Genomic DNA, 7,694 nt, shown 5'->3' on the forward strand with positions numbered 1-7,694 from the left:
CGGGGTAGAAAACTTCCTTGTCTCTCCCCAGCTTCTGGTGGTGGCTGTCAATTCATGGTGTTCCTTGGCTTGCAGCTGTTCATCACTTGGGCTCTGCCTCTGTGGTCACGTGGTGTTCTCTCTGTGTGCCTTTATGAGGACACTAGTCATCTTGGATGAAGGGCTTATTTTGTTACAGTAAAATCAAATTTTAACTAATTATGCCTGTAAGAATCCTATTTCCAAACAAGTAAAGTCATATTTTGAGGTACTGGGAGTTAGGACTTCAACATATCTTTTGGGGGGGACATAATTCAGCCCCTGACAGTGAGCAATTGGGGAGCCACGGGTGGTTCAGCTGGCAGAAGCCTAGTGTGGAAGGTTGGGGGCTTCCACGGCTGGAACGCTATTGGCAGGACCTAGAGAGCACTAGGGGCTTCCCTGGTGGCTCAGATGGTAAAGAATCCGCCTGCAATGAGGGACATCTGCGTTCGATCCCTGCGTTGGAAAGACCCCCTGGAGAAGGGCATGGCAACCCACTCCAGTATTCTTGCCTGGAAAATTACATGGACAGAGGGGCCTGGCAGGCTATAGTCCATGGGATCGCAGAGTCAGACACGATTGAGCACGCAGACACTAGCTGTTTAGATGTGTAGATGGCTCATATGTCAGTTATGTCATGGATGCTTCATTTTTAAAGGTCACAGTTACACTGGGTAGAAATAAACAAATAGAAGAAGTTTACATTGAACAGAATTAACAATCTATAAATTTTCATCTGAATTATGTCTTAATAGATCTACCATTCCTCCTCTCAGGATCTAACAATATCACCATCACAGTGAACTGCAGTGCTAGATTTCAGTGATGATGACACGAAAAACAAGGTGTGTTATTCAACAGCTAGTGAACTAAGGAATGAAGTGAGCAAAGTGTTATTATGAGCCAGAGTTCCCCCTCAGCACACAGCTCCCAGGAATTGGGAGGAGTATATAAATGGCTAAGAGCAGAGGTGAACTTTGAAGCAATTTACTTTTTCTTCAAATGTTCTTTTCTTTCCAAGCTTGCTTCAGTGCAGATGTGTCTCTTGAATAAGTAAATTTCAAGGACCAGCTTATAATCTTGGATTCATTCTGTGGGTGCTGTGCTGGTCATTGTCAGACGCAAGTTTGGGGAAGACACCAAAGATGGTTCAGACAGGGGGAATAAGGGGATTACCACCAAGGTGACCTTTTTAAATTTTATTTTTTTTTAACGCTAAAAACCTTTTGTACTGGGGTATAACCAGTTAACAGTGTTGTGATAGTTTCAGGTGAACTGGGAGGCTTTTTAGTCGTCGGTTTCCTAGAGAAGTGTTCTTACATGTAAAAGGACTTCTGTTTATTTCTTTCTCATCCTTCAACAGGTAACATAATCAACTGAATTAAAATCAGGGGTAATATCACATGTTAACAGCACATTGATATTTTTGGAAGGCTTTGTAAAAAAGTAGAACATGTGCAGGGAAAAAATGAAAACCGTAAAAAGACATATACTGAAAAGTTGATTTTTCTCTTACCCCCAAAATAGTAAATACTCTTGCATTACTTTCATTAGAAATAAGGAAAGGTGATCCGTCCAGTGTGGTCTTTATTTGTGATAAGGTCACTTCTGGTTCCTAATCGGTGGAACTGGTGTTTTGAGTTGCTTTTCCAGAACAAGAAAATGTTTTGCGGGTACTCAGACTCTTTTCCCCTTCGGTGGCCGATACCAAGAGTGTAAAAGGTGATGGTCAGAATGAGGAACAGAATTTGTGATCCAATCACCTCAGGTATCTGCATGTTGTACTTAGAAACTCTGCGGGAACCATATGCAGAAACGCACACACAAATTGAATCAGAAAGGGAGAATTCCCCTGGGTACAAGATTTAGTTTTCTCATTAGAAAAAAAGGAATGGCCTGAGAGTTTATCCTTATTTGGATGAGAACTTTAAAAAGCCAATGATGCAGAGAGTCCTCATTAAAATACCACCTGTGTGCTTCAGTCCTCTTGGGAAAACTATCAACACCAAGGAAGGGTCAAGCCTGCTCAGGAAATTCTAAATCATATCAATTATTCTTATGCAGCCCCAGAATCCGGTTTCTGGTTTAAAAGGTTGAAAACTCGTTAAGGATTTTTTGCTCTTGCTGTGTGGACCCCAACGAGAAGGTATTATAAAAGGTTATTGCAACTGGGTCTATGAAAGTTCTGTTGATTGAGAGGGAAGAAAATGCAAGTAGACATTATAAAAGATTACTTTCTGTGCTGCTAATGATCACTTTTGGTTTTGGTTTTCCTGAATGTTCAGGAAAGAAAGAGAGCTCACCGGAAAGGAATTTGTTGCAAAAGAATAATTGCCCAGTACATTACACAGCACAGTGGGGTTATAATGAGTATGAGAAAGTGCAATATCTAACCAACCCTGAGTTACAGTAATAGTTTGATTCAACTTCTTATGCAGAATGCTGAACAACCAGATAGTTTTGCCCAAAAGATCGGACTGCAATTGTTTTGAAAGTTTCTTGGGGGAAATGCAATTAGTGACAAGAATTAATAAAGTCAAAACAACTGAACATGAAGATGAGCCCCTGTTCTTTTGTTCTTTCTATGTATTTTAAGAAATAGCAAGAAAATGATTACATTATACCTAAATAAATTAAACAAAGCTCCAAAACATAAATTAGAATTTAACTATGCCATTAAAAACTAATTTAATTCGCAAGCCGTCATTACTAGATAATAAAAGCCCATTGCAAAATGTACAAGAATATCTTGTGAACATGTGGGGAAAAAAACAAGTAATAAATCTCATTGAGCAGATGAGTTTCTGTTACATTAGCAGATAAAAATGCTGAATGGATGTTTCAGGATGTAATGAAAACCAGCAAATAATGGAACAACTGGTTTGCTTAATTTTTTTGGTCATAAATGGTTTTATAGTTAAAGTAAGGCCTCAGGGAAAGTTAGGGAAGCACACACAATGTTTGGATTTGGTGCAATAAAATCTGTTCTCAAACCAGGACAAAGAAAAGGCATTTAAATATTTTGTTGGTCAACAAATGAAATGTATTATATTCTACTTCATTCAAGCGTCAACAATATCTTGTTTTAGTTAATTGAAATCTGATAGAAAATGCTGCCTTGTCCCTATACTTTATCTTATTAAGTTGTGCTGGAAATAACAAGGTGTATATTAAAAAATTCAAGAGTAGGAATACAAAAATATATTTAGTTCGGGTTACTGTTTAAAAACTTACTAAGAAGATGCCATTAACATTTCCTTAGCTGATTAGAATACAGTGCAGATTAGTTTCATAAAACTCAGTTTATTGGAAATGAGTTTTAAATGTATGTTGTCTAATAAAGTAGCTAATGATAAGTATCAACACTTCCCCCCACCTGTACTTATTACTGCTGGTGGAACCTGCAAATGGAATATTCTTACAGTCATCCTGGAGTTCTGCCAGCAGGTGGCAGTATAACCCCGCTTTTCTAGTCTCTCCTGCTCCAGTTTTTAAAATTATAACTTTTATGGCGTCATAGCGTTAATATGCAGTGGAGATGAAAACTTTTCCCCTGGTTGTGTCATTCCATTTGAGGCTGTGCAGTGACTCCACGTAGTGATGTGCTTCTGAAGAGAGAACCTGTTTCTTCCACGTGGTGATGCTCCTATATGGATTTTCACATGCTAAATTATTGTGGTAATGATTTTATTAAATTGCTTCGTGATTTGATACAATGGGACATGCTCATTGCTCGAGACTGAATGTTTGTGTCTCTCCCCCTTTTCCCTTCCATTGGAATGTTTAAACCCTAATCCTGATTGTCTTGGTATTAGAAGATCAGGAATTCAGGGAGGTAATTAGATGATTAGGTTTATATGAGGTCAAGAGGGTAGAGGCTCCATGATGAGATTAATATCCTTACATTAATACACCAGAGGTTTTTCTCTCTTTACCATGTGAAGATACAGCAAGAAGACTATCTATACCTTGATCTTGGACTTCTCACCTCAGTAACTGTGAGAAATAAATGTCTCTTGTTTAAGTCACCCATCTATGATCATTTGTTACAGCAGCTAGAGCTGACTGAGACATTCGTTTATGTTTTAACTGTTGTGAAATCTTAACATTAAAGAGGGTTAACGTGCAGCTTAAACGTCATCTTACCACTGCTGCAGTTCCTAAATTTCCCCAGTGGGCTGACACTCCTGTTTCATGCTGCATTTTCCTGTTTACAGGCCTGGATACTGACTACCTTCTCTTGAGATTTTCTGTGTATACATTTGCTTTCTCACTAGACTGTGAGCTTCTCAAGGACAGTGCTACATTTTCATTCTTAGAACTCTGTCCTTCCACCCAGTGTTGGGGATTTTGTAGTCACTCGAAAGGATTTGTTGAACTGATTCAAGTCTTGTCTGAAGGCTCACAGAATGGAAGTTTTTAGGTCTGGCTCTGTTTTACAGAGGGGCTTCCTTGGTGGCTCAGGGATAAAGAATCTGCCTGTTAAAGCAGGAGATGCAAGAAATGTGGGTTTGATCCCTGAGTTGGGAAGATCCTCCGGAGAAGGGAATGGCTGTCCACTCCAATATCCTTGCCTGGGAAATCCCATGGACAGAGGAGCCTTGCGGGCTATAGTCCTTGGGGTCACAGAAGAGTAGGACATGACTTCACACCTAAACCACAACAGCCACCGTGTTACAGGGCACCTCAATGATGTATTTAAGGAGAAGCCAAGAATTCTTGCCTTGCAAGATAAAGCCAGACTCCTAACTCTAATTTTGCTGAGCACACAAACAAGAAACTTTACCGATTACAGTAATTAATAGAAAATGATATATTGAGTTGCATTGCCCCACTTGAAATGGGGCTACTTTCTAACATAGCAACTTTCTTACAGTTCATTACCAAGAATGAAAAATTTTAAATCTAATGAAATGGCAGAGGAGACAGAATGTCAATACTAAGGTGAAATGAACCTTTAAATGCAGAATTATCAATAAATGTATCATTGATTTTGGGAGAGTAGTCATAGATACAGTCATTTATTTGTGAAGCCACTTACTTTTTATAAATGACTTATTGCAGTAGAAGTGAGGAAAGACTATATTTCATTTCAAAATTCTGGATGCAAGAGATGAAATAATTATCCAAATGACCCTTACATGGATTACATTTCCTTTATTTATATTACTTTTAATGTCCTAGCATTCTTTATTAGATTATGTACTCGATGACATCTTAAAATTTCTAAGATGAAAGACTCCATCTGTGAACTATTATTAATATGAAAACGTTTTCTGAGCCCCTGGGACTTTTAGCTGGAGAACATTTTCCCCACAATTCAAGTTTACTTGTCTTCACAGCCAGATTTACTGCTTTCATACGGCCAAGAGAAATGTCAATGCTGTGCTTCTCCTATCCCTCACTGCAATAGCATCTTGCTGGTACCAATTCTGGGACTGTCTTGTCTTTAGAGGAGACGTATTCTTCCTGGCAGAGGATTTTCCTGTCAACACTTGGGCAGACTGTGAGGATTAGAGAGTCCAGGGTACGTGTGCTCTGCTACATACCAATCACTTGGAACTCAGGCAGTGCACATGTCCACACACTCCTAGGTCTTTTTCCTGGCAGATCTCCTTTTGATATCACTCGTTTGGGCTACAGTCAATGGGGTTGCAAAAGAGTTGGACACGACTTAGCAACTAAACAACAACAATTTAACTGGAAAAGGAAAGGAAGAAGCTGCTGAATCTGAAACACAGACCTTACTTTCTTCATCCTTCTGCATTTGAAAAGTGGCTTGCAATTTATTTTTAGTGATTTGGATTAACTCAAGCCCAGGGATTAGTTAATACTTTGTAATAAATGCCTGTTTTGAGGAAAAGAGTACTGAAGTGATCACTGAGTGACCCACTTGTGATAGAAATAAGGAGGGTCGTCACCTACTTACCTCCATTTGTTTCTAAGGATCAAATGAAACATGGAAATAAAAAATGCCTTGAATTGGAGCATGACTATCTACATTTTAGTTGTTATTACTACTAACTGTGAGTACAGGCCTTGGGCGCAGATAAATCAAATGTCCTAAATCCATGTCATGGGCCTCAGGATTTGAGGCACAGTGACTCTATCTAGTTGCAACTCATCATTATGACATGAATATTCCCTGATTTCTCTTCCTTTTACAGAGAAACAAACGAAATCACACTTGGTTTAAAAAAACAAACTAATAGGACCTTCTTCAGAGATCCTCTCCCACTACTGCAGCTCTTCTGTGTTCAGGAGGGTTAGGAGGGTATGTATACTGTGTTTGGAAATAATTTTCTCTTGTTCTGGTTCTCTTAGTGGCCAAGGTCATCATCAGCAGGGAGTGATTGTTAATCTAGAGGCTCCCACTTACTCTTTTTTCACCACATTAATTTACACTAAAGAAGCCAACTTGGCATTCACTTGTTCCTAATAGAGGAGATCTGCATTCAGGTGGGAGTATTTAATAGCAGCGGGTCCTGCTATTTCTTCTCCATCCTGGTGGCACATTGGTATTGCTCCTCACGGAGTTAAATTGTAGCAGGGAAATACGAAAAGAGCTCAAAGACGCGGTCTTGTATGGAACATAATGCACAGTTATAACAAACAGAGCTTGATAAAATACCAGCAACAGGGAGCACAGTTATTTATTGCTTCAAGGGAAAATCAAGCAAAATAGCTACAAATTGTTTAAAGTACATTCCCTCCATCTTTCTTGAGTTTCAGTCTCTTTAGCTGTGAAACAGAAAAGACCTTTGTTATTTCCCAAGCCAAGATTTGACTTCCTTGGTGTGCAGTGCCTGCCTTGGCTTCCTGTGAAGGAACGAGCTTAAAGAAAACTGACAGCAATTAACCTCGGCACCATGATAAACAAGTGTACACCTCCACAAAGCCAGGGGGGCCTCGGGGTGCAGGTGTCTCCAGGAGGCTTGGTGTGGGAGCCCTGGTGGGGAGCTGTCTCATTGTGGAGCTGTACCACACTTCCGCCTTCCACTCTTCCTTGGGGCATCGGCCAGGAGCCTGGGGTGCTCTTACTTCACACACGTGTGTGTGTGCTAAGCCACTTCAATGATATCTGACTCTGCACGAACCCAGGGGTTGTAGCCCGCCAGGCTCCTCTGTCCATGGGATTCTCCAGGCAAGAATACGGGAGAGGGTATTCCTCCTCTGGGTGATCGTCCCACCCAGGGATCAAACCTGCGTCTCCTAAGGCTCCTGCACTGCGGGTGGAGTGTTTACAATGAGCCATCGGGAAAGCCCCTCTTATTTCATGGACAGTATTAAAAAGAAGAGTTGAGTGCCGTGTCAAGGGAAAAAAAATCAGGAAATGTCAGCAGAACCTCTGACATTGTGTGAAGTACCTCTTGTTTCTCTCTTCCCCAAAACCTTGTTGTGGATTGCCAGCTTCTCTGGTCCATATTGCATCATTGCATCATTATACAGGACAGCGACAGACTTGTTCATGCATAGGCATGGCCACCTGGCAGAGAGCTCTGCACTCCATGGGTCATCTAAAAATACTTAGTGCTTCACTGACATGGCCAACTTCAAAGATTTCGAAGAGGAAAGTTTCTTTACTAGGCTGAAGGTGTCACCCTGATGTCATGAGAGTATGTGGGAATGCCTGTGTTTAGTGGCTACAGCAGATGACCACAGCTTATCATGCA

The sequence above is a fragment of the Cervus elaphus genome, chromosome 5 (assembly GCF_910594005.1).
Source record: "Cervus elaphus chromosome 5, mCerEla1.1, whole genome shotgun sequence".
Classification (NCBI taxonomy): Eukaryota; Metazoa; Chordata; class Mammalia; order Artiodactyla; family Cervidae; genus Cervus; species Cervus elaphus.